Source organism: Tamandua tetradactyla, chromosome 19, assembly GCF_023851605.1.
Source record: "Tamandua tetradactyla isolate mTamTet1 chromosome 19, mTamTet1.pri, whole genome shotgun sequence".
Lineage (NCBI taxonomy): Eukaryota > Metazoa > Chordata > Mammalia > Pilosa > Myrmecophagidae > Tamandua > Tamandua tetradactyla.
In genome coordinates this window covers 52555068-52572997 of record NC_135345.1, presented here as the reverse complement: position 1 = coordinate 52572997, position 17930 = coordinate 52555068, and positions in this window count along the sequence as shown.

The window sequence follows — 17930 nt, the reverse complement described above, 5'->3', positions numbered from 1 at the left end:
GTTTCTATTATGTGTTAAATTTGTTGCAAGTAGGAGATGTCTCTCTAAAAGCATGTCATGAAGCTAGACTCTAATGTGGCCCTCTCATCCCAAGTTTATTACAAAATAAACCTTCCTCCTTTCAATTTGCACAAAGAGATCTGATGAAGTAATGTCCCTTCTCTTTCCCATCTATTCCTTCCTCCTGCCATCTCTCTCTTCTTAGTTTGGTTTTGCCAATGCCTAAAATAACCCACCCACCTCTTTCTACCCTTCAGGTCTTCTTATTTTCTCTTCTCAGAGGAAGATACCAGACTGATCTTGAGAAGATAGACTGCAGTTGTTCACATGAGGGTGTATTAGTTAGGATACAGTCTGTGCTACTGTGAGTAAAAGACCTGAAAATACAGAGCTTTAAACAAGATAAGAGTGTTTACTGCTCTCTCCAGAGGGTGATGGATAATTCCATGCTGGTAGCGAACATTTCTTCAGAAGACCACATAGGGTCCTAGGGTTCTTCTGTTGTCATTCTTTTCCTTGGAAGTTGTCTATGTCTGCATTGTTGAAGTTGAGCTGCTGCCATATCACATTCAAGCCTTTAGGAAGCTTGAGGAAGCTAATAGCTTTCTATTAAAGATGTGATGTAGAAGTTGAATACATGATATCTGTTCCCACTTCGTTGACCAGACTATAATCACATGGCCCACTTAACTTCAAGGGAGACTGGGAATTGTAGTAGCCTTTGACTGGGTAGCCCTATTGCTACCCATTATGCTCTATTAAAACTTAGGATGAGAGTCCAAATGCTAAAAGAAAGAAGGAAAAAATAGGCACTCATAGCTAATTAGCTATGCCTGCCACAGGAAGAATGCTGAATTAGGAAAAATAAAGGCATTTCAATCATCTAAGCTAGCTCTGATAGCTCAATGGAGGTGTTAGCAACCTCTGGAAGCAGTTTGCAGAGGGCATCTTCTGTCTCAGGTTTCAAGGCAAAATTACAAACAGAGAAAATTTGATCCTTGATACTCTCTCCCATGCTCTTTTCTGAATCTCACTTTCACCTCTTACTCCCTCTTCTTTAAACCCCAGATAGGGTGTCCAATCTCTCTGGTTACCTAAAGTTCTCCATCCCACTGAAATATTCCATCCAAAATGTCATCTCTTATTTTCCTGCTCCATTAAAATAGCCTCCAAATTATCAGTTGATTGAATTAAAGTGATTTGCCATTCAAGTCACTTTATGAACTCTCGCTTGCTATTTACATTTCTAAGGACATTGTGAAAAGTTGGTGAAAACTAGTTTAGGGTCTAGTACTGAGCAGGCAGGTGTCCTTCCTCTTACCTAAGGTGCTCAGGAGCTCATCGCAGCTCCCAGGTCCCTTCCTCATTGGTGCAAGTTTCCAAGCACTGGGTTTTCAATATAGAAAAATTTCTTGGGGGAAAGATAGTAGACTTTGAGATAAAATTTGGAACCAGAATAAATTAATCAAGGAGCATAGTCATCTCCTGAACTTATCAAAGAGAAATAATTTCTTTCAAAGTAGTTGCAGCAATTCACAGATTTCAATTTGTGTCTTCAAATTTCATGTTGACTCCTACATTCTATTTAAATGATTCTGCTAGCTTTGATTTCCCAAAGGATCTGTTCTACAAGGTCATCCATGGAACAGACAGCATCTCTACCAATTGCTTTGGAGCGACACAGCTGAATAAAATGTCCAACATGGAAATGAAGCTTCTTCTGGGAATTAGCAGAGGCTTAACAGTTTACTGCAAAATTTAAATGGTTTACAACCAGCAAAGTGTAAAGAACCCTGTTGCTGAAGTCTTGGAGGAAATTGCAGTGAACATAATGTAATGAAGTTAATTTCTGATGTAGCCAGACTTCATCTATTAAAGGGTGGGGAGAGGCAGGTAGCCTTTCTACCTATCTTATTTCCTGAGTCTGTTCATCAGCTGACCTGGATTTGTATGTTTTATGAAAAATCTGATAAGTAAGATTCCTGAGAAATAGCTATAAAAGGCGATTTATAATGGTCAAAATAATGTGGTCTAGGCTCTTTAATGGTCTTACTTCCTCCATATAAAATAACTCAAAGCAACTAAAGGATTGACTCCTCAGACAGTGCTTTATGAATATAATCCCCTGTGACTCAGCATTTAGAATTCATTTTAGGAGCATCTCTAAATTGAAAAAGGGAGAATTTGGAGTATAAGCAAAAAAAATGTTTGGGTTGGCTAAAAGGTCAGTGATCCTTGTGGGCCTTTTAACATCTTTAGGATGTTAAATATCTTACAGGATGTTAAGGGTCAAACATCTTAAAGATGGACACTCTGGGAGTTCTGACACAGTACACATATATCAGCTCTCTGTTTAGAAACAATAAGGTTTCTTTTAATGAATGAATGAATGATGTATGTAGGTTACAGGTAATACTGCTGCTTTCAACATTATTTAAGGAGTGATTTGGATCCATCAAATAAACTGTGAGTTAAATTTCAAATGATATGCAATCTCATCAGCCCCTGACCTGATTTGAGGAGAGAGAGTTAAGGGATAAAGTTTACTTAAATATTCTGAGTTAGAATGGAAGATAAGAGGTGGCGGCAGCGCTTAAAGACTGCCTTTTATTTAAGCTGGTAAAAAGATGTGATTCTAGATCTGTATCCTCCAGCATCTGTTTGTCTTTTTTAGTTGTTCTGCAAATATGCTATTGATTTGTTTCTATAGAATCTATTCATTAGGTATTACACTGATTGACATGGATTCAACTCTCGCTTCTCTTAGGCATGATCATAAGTAGGCTTAGCTTCTCCTTTGCAGGATCAACCCCTTATTTTTGACATGTGCATTATCTACAAAACCTATATTTCTGTGGCTAATATTAGTTCTTGAGTCCTCCTCTGTGATAAAAACGTGAAGGAACAAAACGTGAAGGAACCATGGGAATTGAACTATTTGGATATGGGATCCCTTCTCACCATCTATGTCTGTTCCCTTTATATCCTACTAATGCAGAGAGATAAAAAGGTTGTCTGCCATTTTATGTTATTCATATCATTGTTTGTGTGATTGTATTACCTGATTTTGAAAATGAATGTCTATAAATTTTTTCTATTTTTAAATATTTCTAATGTCAAAAGATTTATTTAAGAAAATGACTTTTGAAGGTCAACCATAATCTGTTTGATCAAACTAGAATTGTATTCAGCAATGTATGAGCAAATGATGTCAGACTTTTGATCAATTAATAAATCAATTTAAAATGACCTCTATTAACTGTGTTTTTGACAATTTAGATGTGGGAACTATATCTTGTAACAAGAAGTCAGATCTTTCATTCACTCCAATAGTTTGTTTCTAACTATTGTTCCAATAGTTAGTTTTATTAAATAATAAAGTAGTTTTTATTATTTTTTTTTTTTTTTTTTTTTAAGAGAGAGGGAGGAAGGGAAGGAAAGACAGAGAAGGAAGGAAGGATGGAAGGAAGGGAGGAAGAAAGGGAAACATCTTGTTTTTATTATATTTTGTTTGTTTGTTTGTTGTTTTACATGGGCTGGGGCCGGGAATCGAACCGGGGTCCTCCGGCATAGCAGGCAAGCACTCTTGCCCGCTGAGCCACCGCGGCCCGCCCCAGTTTTTATTATTTAAACAGATTTATTCACACACCATACAATCCATCCTAAGTGTACAGTCAATGGCTTTTGGTATAATCCCATAGTTATGCATTTACCATCACAATATGAGAATATTCTCATTTCTTCCAAAACAAAAAAAGAACTCATACTCCTTATGTCCCCCTATTATTGACATTTAGCTTTGGTGTAGTACCTTTGTGACAATTAATAAAAGAATATTACAATATCACTGTTAACTATAGACCTTAGTTTACATGAATTGTACTTTTCCCATATGCCACCCTATTATACCTCGTAGTAGTGACATATGTTTGTTCTTGTCCATGAAAGAACTTTCTTATGTTTGTACAATTAACCACTGTCATTGTCCATTCTGGGTAATTCAGTCCCAGTTTTTATCCTCTAGTTTTCCTTTTGGTGACATACACAAGAACCTAGCCTTTCTCTTTCAACCATACTTATACTCAGCTTTGTTACTTACACTTGCAGTATTACACTAATAAGGATATTTTTAACAACCTAAAATGTGGAAAAGACAAAATGTGCAACAACAATACAAAAATGATTAAATCAGTTATTGTAATGCATATAGCAATTTATGATATATGCATTTAAAATAGGTTTCCAAGGAATATTTAGTGACTTGAGATAAGCCCGTGATATAAAATTAAGTGAATGCAGAAAAAAAAACACACATAAACACACACACATACACATGCACACATATATATACTTTTTCAGTCAAGATTCAGCAAGGAAAAGCAAGCTGCCTTGTATATATTCTAAGTAAGGGTTGTTTTAATGAAGGAAAGGAGGCTTACAGAATCATGGAGATTGCCAAGGGAGTAAAGGTGTTAGAAGCCACCCTTATCATCATATCCTGCAGCCCTGAAACAGGAAATTCCTAGGAGTTCACCTGGAAGCCTCTGCAAACCTCGAGAACCACTAGGAAGCTCTGGCCACCTGTCTCAGTCTGCAACAGTGGAGTGGGTAGTTTTCAAAGGCTCATTCTCCTTAAATTACTGCAAATTGTCCCTCAGGTAGCTGCAGCTGTCTTTGGGGAATGATCGTCTTTCCTCTTCTTGCTTCCAAATCTCAATGAGTGAGTCTGGCAAACTCCAGCCTGGGACCATCCAGGGAAGAGGGTTCTGGTAAATGCAGTTTCCAGCTTGCAGAGCAGAGGAGCTATTAGAAGGGGATGGTAGTGATACTGCATTGATAACAGCCAATCATTGAGCAAATTATAGTGCATCCATATTATAGAATACTATGCAAGAATTAAAAGAATCAGTAAACTTTGCAGGTATGCTGAAATAAAAAGATGCCCAAGGCCTATTAAATGAGAAAGGTATGTTGGTGTACAGAGCATAATTGTTGTATAGAGTACAATCCCATTTTAAAATTAAAAGCTAAGTGTTGGTATATAGAAACATATTCTTGTAAATGTAGAGAAGACCTTAAATTCATAGCCCCAATTGTAAGGAAGAGAGTAAAATTGAAGAGCTAGTGAAGAACTTTTACTTTTTACTTTGTATACTTTATTGTTTCACTTTTTTTCAACAAATTGATTCAAGTAGTACTTATATAGATAAAATTTTGAATTATATTTATCTATTATATACATATACCCATAATATGCATATATACCTTTTTCATTTATGCCTGGTAATGTGCCAGGTGGATAACAAAGAAACAACAATGAACAAAGCAGATATAGTTTGGGTCTTTGTAGAATTTATAGGCTCTGGTTCTCAAAAACTTTTAATGAATCCACACTAGCAACTTGCTAAGTCCCTGCCTCATCTTTCATGCATTTTACAGTGCAGTATTTCTTTGTTTTATAATCCTATTTCTCTACTGGCTCATTTGGAGTCCTTTCACTGTTTATTTTCCCAAACTATTTATTTTCCAAAGCCATTCCCCAGTGTGGTGATTTGGGGCTAAACGTCTCAGGGAAAAAAAAAACAAAAACATGTTTTTAAACTTAACCCATTCTTGTAAGCATGAACCCATTGTAAATAGGAACTTTTGATGGGGTTACTTCAGTTAAGGTGGGGCCCAACTGAACATGATGGATCTTAATTCTATAACTGAATGTCTTACAGGGAAGGCCACAAAAAGAGAAAGCCAGAATGAGCAGCCAGAAGCTGAATGTCAAAAGAACCCAGAAGAGAAAAGAGAAGCCAGGAGAGACCACCACATCCATTGCCATGTGACAGAAACGCCAAGAACCAGGGGTCTCCGGTAACCAGCCCCAAAATGCAGCAGTATTCTGGCGAAAAGCATCACTTAGAGTCCTGTTGCTTAAGCCAACCAATTGTATGGTATTCCATTTAGCAGTCAGGAAACTAAAACATAACTCCTTTTCTTTTTATCTAAATTCTAACTAAATTCTGCAGGCTTCAAAGGTTAACTCAACTCTTTGATTCTCCAAAGAGCAGCGTGAACTGGAAGAGAGCTTCCAAACTTCAGTCTCATTCTGAGGTGAAGGCAAGTGTCAAGTTTCTGCTCAGGAACCAGACTCTTTTTCTATATGCCAATCTCCTCACAATCCAGTCTGCTTTCTCCTAATTGTCAAGGCCTGTAGCTATTTACAATCCATTTAATAGATAAGGAAACTGAGCCTCTCAGAAAGCCAAACTGTGTTTCCCAGCAGTGTGGCCAAACCCACTTTCCCTCAATTCTGACATTAGATGCTGCCTGATGTCTGCTTTGCCTGTACTGTTTTGAAAGGAAGACTTGATTCAGCCCAGCTCTGGCATGCTGGCAGGAGACATTTGATACTTAACAGACAAACATAGACTAGGCTTCTCTGCTCCCTAGCTGATTATTTTGAAAGTGCTTATTTTCTATCCACAGAAGTTATTTGAGGTTAAAATTACAAGTATGTTAGAAAAAAAAAAAGAAAAGAACCACAAAAAAAAAAGGACTCACCTTTCAACAAGAAGAGAAAGCCCTTCACCCTCTCTCTGAAGTCTTCCTGAGTCACTCACCTTTATACCAAGGTCCTCATCAAAAATTAAGCTAAATGCCACAGTTCCCTGAATATTTTGTTCTTTCTGTGAATTTGAATTGCAATGTGAATCACATGGGGGAATGGTAGTTGAATAGGGGCCTGGCTCCCTGGGAGATTATGCTTGTCTCTGGAAAGGTGTAAAGATAATTAAGACCTGTATCTGGCTTCAATGAGTTTACAAACTAGTTTCTCAAAAAATATCACCAAAACTAAAAGATGGGTTGAGAACTAAGCTTTATGCTGTTCGGGCCTTTGCCCTAGAATGGACAGATGGCACCAGCATGTTATTTCACCTCTCTCTTAGGACCAACATGAATTGTGTCCTTGAAGGTCCTTGAAGACCCAGTGTAATTAACATCCAATATTCAACATATATTTTCTGAGCCTGTACCAAGGACAAGGGTAAGGCAAGGGTAGCGATCCATTACTCAATATATTAAGCTCCTTGACTTCCAGGCAGCTGCAGGCTAGAGATCAGTTTATCTATTTTAGTTATAATTGAGGGATCTTTCTGATTTTACTGACATTTCTATTCCCGTGACTCTTCCAACAGTTATTTTTTTAAACATAGACATAAGACATTCCCCTTAAACATTTAATAGTTCCATACTGTCTCTTGAATACTTTGCAAATCCCCTTCATGGAATTCAAAGTAAGAACTTTTCCTTTAATTATCTCCCTATATGCCCTACATTCCAAAGTCATACCTTAAGTACTCTGTACTCTTCCTAATATCTTGCATTTGTTGAATTACCTTCCTCTGGAATGTCCAAATCCAACCTACTCCTCAAGAACCAACTCAAATCCTGACTTCTCCAAAAAGGTCTTCTCAGATGCTCCCTCCACATCAAAATACATCTCTTCATCTTTATCTCACAGTCTTCCCAGCAGAGAAGTCTACTGTGGAGTTGCTTCTTATACCCATTTAACTTTTACTCAGTCCCATTAGGATACCAAGTTGCAAACAGAAAGCAGCCCAGTTTGCAACTTAAGCAGAAAAGGACTTTTGGGAAAGAAGCTCACTTTATCAATCAATTGTAAACAGGGATTCAAACAGATATGTGTACACCAATAATTATAACAGCATTATTCACAATAGCCAAAAGAAGGAAGGAACGTAAGTGTCCATCAATGGATGAATGGATTAATAAAATGTGGTATATACATAAAATGGAATAGTATTCATCCATTGGTATCCACTGGTAACTTACAAATCACTTTCTGTCTCCATGGAGTTTTCTTAAGTATTTCATATAAGGGTGATAAGGCAATATTTGTCTTTTTGTGTCCAGCTTATTTTAGTCAACGTGATATCTTCAAGGCTCATCCATGTTGTAGCATGCTTCGGAATTTTGTTCCTTTTTTTTAATGCAATTTTATTGAGATATATTCACACATCAAATAATCCATCCAAAGTGAATCAATGACTCACAGCATTATCCTATAGCTTTGCATTCATCACTACAATCAATTTTAAAACATTTTCATCATTCCAACAAAAAAATTTTGAGCTTTTGAGCTTCCTTCCCAAAAGTCTTTTTCTGCTTAAGTTGCAAACTGGGCTGCTTTCTGTTTGCAACTTGGTATCCTAACCGGACTAAGTAAAAGTTAAATGGGTATAGGAAGAAACTCTACAGTAGACTTCTCTGCTGGGAATACTGTGAGATAAAGATGAAGAGATGTATTTTGATGTGGAGGGAGCATCACATCAAAGTAGAATGAACTTCTACTCCCTTTATCCAGTGTATGGGCAGATGAGTAATAAAATAAAAAGAAATAAATAATGCAGTGGGGGTGGGTGGGTAAGGGATTTGGGATGTTTTGGGTGTTCTTTTTATTTTTATAATTTTTTTGTTGGAGTGATGAAAATGTTTTAAAATTGATTGTAGTGATGAATGCAAAGCTATAGGATAATGCTGTGAGTCATTGATTCACTTTGGATGGATTATTTGATGTGTGAATATATCCAATAAAATTGCATTAAAAAAAAGGAACAAAATTCCGAAGCATGCTACAACATGGATGAGCCTTGAAGACATCACGTTGACTAAAATAAGCTGGACACAAAAAGACAAATATTGTCTTATCACCCTTATATGAAATACTTAAGAAAACTCCATGGAGACAGAAAGTGGTTTGTAAGTTACCAGGCACTGCAGGGCCAGTGTAGGAAGAGGGAGTTATACCTTAATGGGCGAGCAGTTTCAGTTTGAGGTCTGAAAAAGGTGGGGAATGGATGTCAGTGATCGTAGCACAATATTGTGAATATAATGAATACTTCTGAACTGTACACTTGCATGTGATTAAAATGGGAAATTTTGTGCTGTGTATTTGTGAATACAATAACAAGTTTAGAAGAAAACAGAAAAAACTCTGAAATGCAGAGTGAAATAAATTGTAATAAAACCTCCCCAAATGATCCTAATTCACCCTTGCTTGCATCCGTACTCTTTGGCATGTGACTTTGCAGTTCCAACCAGTAAGTAAAGAGGCAGAGAATATTTCCGCGCCACTTGATAGTGGGCTTAGTCATGTGACTTCCTTTGGCCAATAGGATGTTGGTAAGTATGATGTCATCAAAGGCTGGAAAGGCACTTGTGTGAATGGACTTGTGTTCTTAAGCTTCTGCCATTGCTATGAAAATAAAAAACACGGCCAGGCCAGCTCACTGGTGCCAGGAGGAGGAGGAGAAAGAGGACACCATGGAGCAAAGCTGAACTGCCCCAGCCAAGCCCAGCTGAGATGTGCTGAAGTAGAACTGACTAACAGATCTGTGAGAATAAATTGTTGTTTTAAGCCACAGTTTGGGGCCATTTGCTTTGCAGAGAAGCTAAGCAGATAGACTTTATAAGTTGCACCCCACTCCCACTCACAGGTTTGTCTATCTTACAGGTAGGCAAGTTTGAAAACCCAAAGTAGAAATACTTTTCTTTTGTTCCTTCTTGTGATGGCTCCAGTGGTTCTTAACATTTAAACGACCTAAGAATTATTGTACACACTTGTATACACAAATCATGTATGCCACACTTTATGGGCAAGTTACAGGATTTTTAAAGGTAATTTTCATTAAATGAGATTTTCTTTTTACTGGCTGATTTTAGAACTCTACCCCAATAAAGTGGAACTCCATTATATTTACCTCTACTTAGATTGTACGTTTCTGGAGAAGAGGAATTATGTTGTATTTATCTCTTTGTCCACCAGATTCTCCCACCTCCCACTCCACCCTAGGCTGGTCCACCAGATTCTCCCACCTCCCACTCCACCCTAGGCTGGTTCAGTTTTTCTTTTCTTTTTTTTTTTTTCAATTGCTTGGTAGTTACTAAGTATCTCATTGCACAGGGCAGCATTTCTAGATTGCTCTGGGGTGAAGTTTATTGCCATCAAAAGTTTGCAAGTTAAGGTATATAGCACTCATTCAAACATTTGTTGTTGTATTTAATTGAAAAAATAAAACAAAACCAGGGAACTTGGAGGGCAAGCCTCTTTGGTGCACATTTCCCTTTGTGGCACAATTTTTTTTATCTCTAACTGCCAATCAGGTGCAAATTGGAAATAGGATATTTAAGAAAAAATTTTTTTCCATCAGATTTCATCACACAGCTGCTTTTGTTACAGTCAGCCTGCTCATTACAAAATGTCCCATGCACTGTTGCACTCGAAGGGAGCAGGCGCAACTGCTGTGGCCTAATAATTGGAAAGCTTTCCCTGGAGACCAGACCAGAGTCTCCACTCCCACTGCAGGAGGTTGCAGCCCACTTCTCTTTCCAAACCCACCTCCTGTGTGAGCCAGGTCAACACAGTCAACCTTCTGTGTTTGTCCAGCTGGGCTTTAGGGATAATGATATCTATCTACCTCACCAGGGTATTGAGGAGTTCAACTATTAATCACTTTGAGGTCTGTGGTTGAAAAGTGCCATGAAACACGTGCAGGAGAGAGAACCCACTTTGGCTGGAGGCAGAACTGTGTGGCAGAAAAAAGCCCTCCTGAGAGCCAATCTTTCTCCCACCGTTTAGATTCCTCCAGTGTAAATCAGAAACCAGTCTACTTTGTCCAAGAAATGTGTCCACTTTGTCCTCCAACCACAAGGGACCCCTTTGAACCGTTCTTGGGGTCTCTGAACTTGCTGGTGAAAGCAGCAGCTCCCATACCCCCTTCCCCAGAAATGGGGGTGGGACACACAGCACTTCAAAAATGCTTTCACCTCCAATTCTTTCTTGGGCCCCTCAAACCACATTTAAAATCTGAAGATGGGTGGTCAGTTAAGGGATGTCCAATTTCCCACCACCTCCAGTTGCACGTCCTGCATTATGGCCTTTGGAATGTGGTGTGGTTGATTCTTGTTATTCATGGTAATTATCTTATATAAAGTTGCCATGAACCCTGAATTAGTGGACACTGAGCCATTGCTCCTAGAGGAAATAGAAGATTAATTTCCCATGAGTTTCTTGTCATAATATTTTCATCAATTGATTATTGATCACACATAACCTTGCTTTATATGTGTTTCTATTTAAAGACACCTTACTTAATATATATTGTTGATTCATTAACACTGAGCTCATAGCCCACAGCACTAAAACTCATGCCTGAATGAAGCTTATTGAACACACCTATTTTCTCTGAAAGGCATGTCACAGCCTTCCTTGTGCACAGGAACACCAGACAGCATTTAGCACTACACTTGAGGGCCATTTAGACAGCATATCGCCGACAAAAAGCACAAAGTCACAGACATCGTGCACCAGCAGCAGTATTACATGAATTCTCCTTTAAAATGCAGATTCTAGGGTTCCTCCCATGTTAACTGACTGGAGCAAGGACCTGCATCCTGAATAGGTTTTTCCAGTGGTCTGTATTTATACTACAGTCTGTCTGAAGCACAGGGAGACTAAAATGTACGGGGATTGGGGAAGGGGTCAAAGAGAAGCGGGGGAAACAGACCAGCTGGAGTTGTTGTGCAGATTATCTGTACAACGCATCTCAATACAAGTTCTGCTGTCAGCTGTCGTAGCAAAATTAACTAACTTGTCCTTGCTTTCTTTTCCTGTCTTAAAGAACACTTGGCACTTTTTACACTGTTGAGGAAATAAATAAAACCAGTCCTTATTTATCCTAACGCATACAGGATATTTAGTGTACTTTTGACAGTTCCATCATGGTTCCAAGTATTACACTTTTTTTCCTTTTCTATAACTGGGGCAAGGCACATATCCAACCCATACTCCAATAATACCATTTTCCCCAAGCACTAAAAATTATTGTTAGAGTATTTTATTTCTTTGAGATATTTTTCTGTTGTGCTTAATCCAATGCCCTACATATCCACAGTAAACACTTGGTAAATGTTCCAGTCTCCTGCAACAGTCTACGTTTTGATGGGCAATTCAGGGAATAGAAAGCCCAAAGATTCAGGTGTAAGGGCTATAAAATTTTGTATTAAAATTCTTTTTTGGGAAAGAGAAGGACAGAGGATTCCACAGAGAGACAGACTCTGCGAATGTGTGAGGTAATTAGAAACACCTGGTACACAAAGAGGTGCAACCACACTAATAGTTTTTTTCAAGGATAATCACAATTTCACTTTTCTTCCCAACACCACAGATTTTTATACTGGCTCCTACAGTTAAAATATGCACCTGGCCATCTTAAGTAAGACTTTCATCTTTTGTTGAGCTCATCTTAAATGTTGGATAGAACTCTATTTTTATTAGCACAAGTTTTCTAGCCATTGTGTGGAGTGGTGATTACATGCCTTGAAGTGAAAGAGGATCCCCAAGGGAAATGTTTGACTGTTACAAAGGGAGAATTCTAGATTCAGGAAACGAGTCAGGACAAAACCAGGGACCCATTTCTCTTCCTTGGTCTTTTTGACCTCTGCAGCAGGTCATATCAAATTCTTTCTATTTGACCTCATACACCAGCTGTGAGGAGGAACTCATAAAAGATTGAATCCTGACTGTGTAGTGCTATACACAAGTGATATTGTTTATTTGGATCCTTTATGGATGGCCAAGTTTGAAGTCTCTGAGTCTCTCCCAATAAATGGGATAGGGGAGGTTTTAGATACCAAATCTTCGAGGGATCCTGGAATCCCTTGTCATTCACAGTTTTTGTGCAGTAGAGAAGAGATATCCAAACGACCCAGCAAAGCCAGAGAGCCCAGTAAACAAAGGCTGGCATATTCATTTATCAAACCCAATCATATCAAAAAGTCTTTAATTTTTTTATCGTTATTAGAGCAATTGTAGGTTTATAGAAAAATCATGCAGAAAGTATAGTATTTCCACATATGACATCCCCAAGTTTTCCCTATTACTAACATTTTGCATCAGTGGGGTGCCTATGTAAATTTTTTTTAATGTCTTAAAGAAGTCCAAATTTACAAAATGAAAAATGACATATGCCTACTATTCCCAGTTCTGTGTTCTTCACACTAGTTGACCACAAATTAATTTATTCAAAAAGTATTTATTAAATGCCTATCGTGAGCAAGGCATTATTTGTGGGCCAATATGTGATGTGCCTGCTTAAATTACTAACTCAAGCACAGGCTATGTTCATAGAATGCTAGCATGCAGATGGCTGGAGAAACTGTTTCGCCATTGTACTCCACTCAGGCCAAAACACATGTGAAGTCAAGAGTTCCATTCTGGATCACAGTGTAAGCAGGACACTGCCAAGCCAATCATGGGGACAGGAGTTGACTATTGTCATATAAGAAACAGGTGGAGGAATTCAGTGTGTTTTCTGGGAAAGAAGAGATTAAAAGGTACCACAGTCTAAAATCTGTCATGTAGCCTCTGATTCAGAGGAACAAATTAGGAGGGAGAGTGTGGATCAGTAAAGAAAGAATGTAATTCATTTATAATTAATAAAATATGCTGTTTTCTGAGGCAATGAGTAACCAATCTATCATTGGACCTTTTACAGCACTGGTTGAATGGTTATCGGTTCAATGGATCATGAAAAAATCATTAGATATATTCATTATAAGAGTGATTAGATCAACAGAAGTATAAAATCTCTACTCTAAATTCTATGAATTAAGAGTCCCAGAGGTACTTCCAGAATGGTGGAGTAAAGACATCCACAAATCTACTCCATAAAATGAATGAGAACACTGGCAAAAATTGTGAATATCAGCTTTTTTAGAACTCTAGAAATTAACTAAATATTGCACAATCTGAGAAGCAAAAACTGAAGGGATATAATTGAAGGGAGAAACAGACAATTTAGCAATAATAGCTGGAGACTGCGATAACACACTTTCCATAATGGATATAACAACTAGGCAAAAGATGAACACAGAAATAAATACTTTAAAACATTGTAAACTAAGCAGATGAAATAGACATTTGTAGAACACTTTACCCAGCTGTGCTGGTTTGAAACTGTTTTGTATCCCAGAGAAGCCATGTTCTTTTTCCTCATCCTGTCTGGTGGGGCAAACCTATTGCTTAGGATGGGATTTTTTTATTGAGTTTGTTTCCTTGGAGATGTGACCCACCCAATTGTAGGTGGGACCTTTTAATTAGGTAGTTTCCATGGAGATATGTCTCCACCCATTCAAAGTGGGTCTTAATGAATTTACTGGAGTCCTTTAAGAGGGAACTATTTTTGCAAATCTTTCGAACTGACACAGAAGCATTTGGAGATGCAGAAAGAAAACACTTCTGGGAAAACTGTTTGAAACCAGAAGCCAAAGGACAAGCAGATGCCAGCTATGTGCTTTCCCAGATTGGCCTTTCTTGAGTCAAGGTATCTTTCTCTGGATCTCTTCATTTGGACATTTTTATAGTCTTAGAACCGTAAACTTGTAAGTTTATAAATTCCCTTTATAAAAGCCAACCAAGTTCTGGTATATTGCATTCTGGCAGCTTTAGCAAACTGAAACATTAATAACAATAGAATACACATTATTCTTAAGTGCAGATGGAATATTCTCCAGAACAGACCATGTATAAGTCCATAAACAAGATTTAATGAATTTAAAAAGATTTAATAAATTTACTCTTCTCTGATTACAGTGGAGTGAAATTAGGAATCACTACTGGGAAATTCACTAATAGGTCAAAATTAAAACAGAACTCAATAATGACAGGACACATAACTCCATTAATAAGTGGGAAAAGTAGATAAATTGCCAATATGCATACAAAAATATGTTTATCACTAGTCATTAGGAAAATGCAAATCAATACCACAATGAGATTCCAATTCACTTCCACTCGGTTGACTAAAATAAAAAGACAGGCAACTTCAAGCACTGGGGATGATGTGGAGAAATTGTAATCCACATCCAGTAGTGCAGTTATTTCAGAAAAATTGTTTGGCAATTCCTCAAGTGATTAAGCATATAGTTATGACATAATCCAGCAATTCCACTCCCAAGTATATACCCAAGAGAAATGAAAATGTATATGTCCATATACAAAAACTTCTACATGAATATTCATAGTATCATTATTCCATAGTAGTGGACAAATAGAAACTACCTAAATACCCATCAATGATGAATGGATACATCAAATGTGGTATATCCATGCAATGGAATATTACTCGGCCATAAAAAGGAATGAAGTACTGATGCATGCTACAGCACGCACTTTGAAAACACTATGCTAAATGAATTTAATTTATATTCATTTGCAAATTATATGCATAATTTAATTTATATGAAATGTACAGAATATGCAAATCACATGTTGCAGATCCTTAGAGACAGAAAGTGGATTACTGGTTGCAGGGTCTGGGGGAAGGTAGGATTGGGGAATGATTACTAATGGGGAAAGGGTTTCTTTTGGGGATCAAAGAAAAAGTTCTAAAATTATATAGTGGTGATGATTGGGCAACTCTGTGATTATAATAAAAAATAGTGAATTGTACACATTAAAAGGATAAATTTATGGCATATAAGTTTTATCTCATTAATGTGCTGCCAAAAAAAAAAGAAAAAATAATCAAGGATCCAAGATACAGAATTACTTGGAAGGGGATCATTCAGGAAGTTTTTTTATCTACAGCATCTTCTGCATTTATTGAACACTGACTTGCTGCCATTTTTTTTTTTAATGCTTTACACCACTAAACCTTTTTTGTGATCTTAACATTTCCTCTGAGCTCCAGATTTTTTGTACTTGACAAGTCTAGTTGGATTTGCCTAAATTCCCTTCCACTGTTACAACTGTAGTCCAAGCCACCAACATCTCTCTCCTGGACTACTCTAATGGCTCTAATGGCTTCTTAACTAGTTTCCCACCTTCTTTTGCCATTCTCCACAACCCGTTTTCCCCACAGCAGCAGGCAAATTTTTTAACTATATAAATCAGATCATGTCACTCTCTTGCTTAAAAATCGTTTAATGTTTTTTGTGGTGGTCAACCCCTAAAAATGCCCAGTGATCCCTACGTCCTTGCATTCATGTCCTTCATAGTCCCTTCCCACACTGAATAGGGCTGACCTATACAACCACTAAGATGCTGTAGGGATGATGATTGGAAAATGCCAATGCTTGGACATAAAAGACAATGTGGCTTTCACCTTGCTCTCTCTTGCTTCACTCACTCAGGGGACAGCCAGCTGCCATGTCATAAGAACACTCAAGGAGTCCCATGGAAAGTTTCACATGGCAAGGACGGAGGCCTCCTGCCAACAGCCAACATGGACTTGCCAGCCATTTGAGTGAGCTTCTTGGAAGCAGATCCTCTGGCTCCATTCAAGGCATCAGATGACTGCAGTCTTTACCAAAATGTTGAGAGATTCTTTGACAACCCTGTGAGACACTTTGAGCCAGAACCATCCAACTAAGCTGCTCCCAGATTTCTGACCCTAAGAAACTGTAAGATAGATAGATAAATAAATAAATAAATAAATAAATAAATAAATAAATAAATAGATAAATAAATAAAATATATATATATATATATATATATATATATATATATATATATATATGAGAGAGAGAGAGAGATTATATATTTAGTGTTAAGCCACTAAGATTTGGGGAAATTTGTTACACACAATTGATTATTAATATGGATTTTGGTCTCTGGAGGTGCTACCATAACAAAAACTTAAAATATGGAAGTGGCTGTGGAATCAGGCAGTGGGTAGAAGCCAAAAGAACTTTTAGGAAACCGGAATTGCAAGAAGTTAAGGTGCTTTGACTAAGTGTTAGCAGATACCCATTGACCTTAAAGGAGGCTACCAGAGGGTACTTAAAGGGAAGAAGGAAAATAGCTGAAGGAAATAACTGGAGGAAAAAAGATCCTTGCTAAACTTGGCAGAAAAAATGGTAATACTAAAACTGTAGAAAGTAGAAAATGAGACTAATGAACTGGGTAACCTAAATGAGGAGATTTCCAGGCAAAGTGTTAACAGTGCCTCCTGGTTTCTTCTTCCTATTTATATTAAACTGGAAAAGGAGAGAGATAAGATTAAGGATGGACTGTCAAACAAAAGGAACTAGGACTCCCAGTTTTTGAAAGTTCTCAGACTCTGCACATGGCAAAGGATGACAAAATTAGGAAATGGTTTTGAGGCCAATATCAAATTTATTGCAGCAATTCCCACATTTTTACACAGCAATAGGTAAACTTGTATATGTTCCATCTCTGACACTTACTAAAGCCTTTAAAATACCCCTTTATCTTCCTCTCCAGTTGACTAAATCCTTTACCATTGTCATGGTTAGGGACATGTGTCAACTTGGCCAAGTTGTGGTAACTGTTTATCTGATTGGGCAAGTGCTGGCCTGTCTGTTGCAATGAGGACATTTCATAGGATTAGATCATGATCAGGTCAGCTGCATCCACAGCTAATTCCATTTGTAATCAGCCAAAGGGGAGTGAATGATGCTTAATCTAATCACAGGAAGCCTTTTAAGGAGGATTCAGAGGAGACAGTTTCCATTCCTGCTTTGGCTGGTGAGCCTCTCCTGTGGAGTTCATCCAGACCCTCCATCGGAGTCATCGGCTTCACAACCTGCCCTGTAGATTTTGGACTCTGCGTTCCTGCGGTCATGTGAGACACTTTTATAAATTTTATATTTGCAAGTGTTCCCTGTTGATTCTTTTTCTCTAGAGAACCCTAACTAATACAACCACTCTTCTTTCACTTTAATAGGTTACAGCAAGGCTGAAGTTCTCTCATTCTTTCTTCTCAATTAAAGAAGTTGTGGATTTACAGAAAACATACAGAGTTCCTATATATTACCCTATTTTTAAGACCTTGCATTAGTGTGGTGCATTTGTTACAACTCATGAAAGAACATTTTTATAATTGTACTATTAA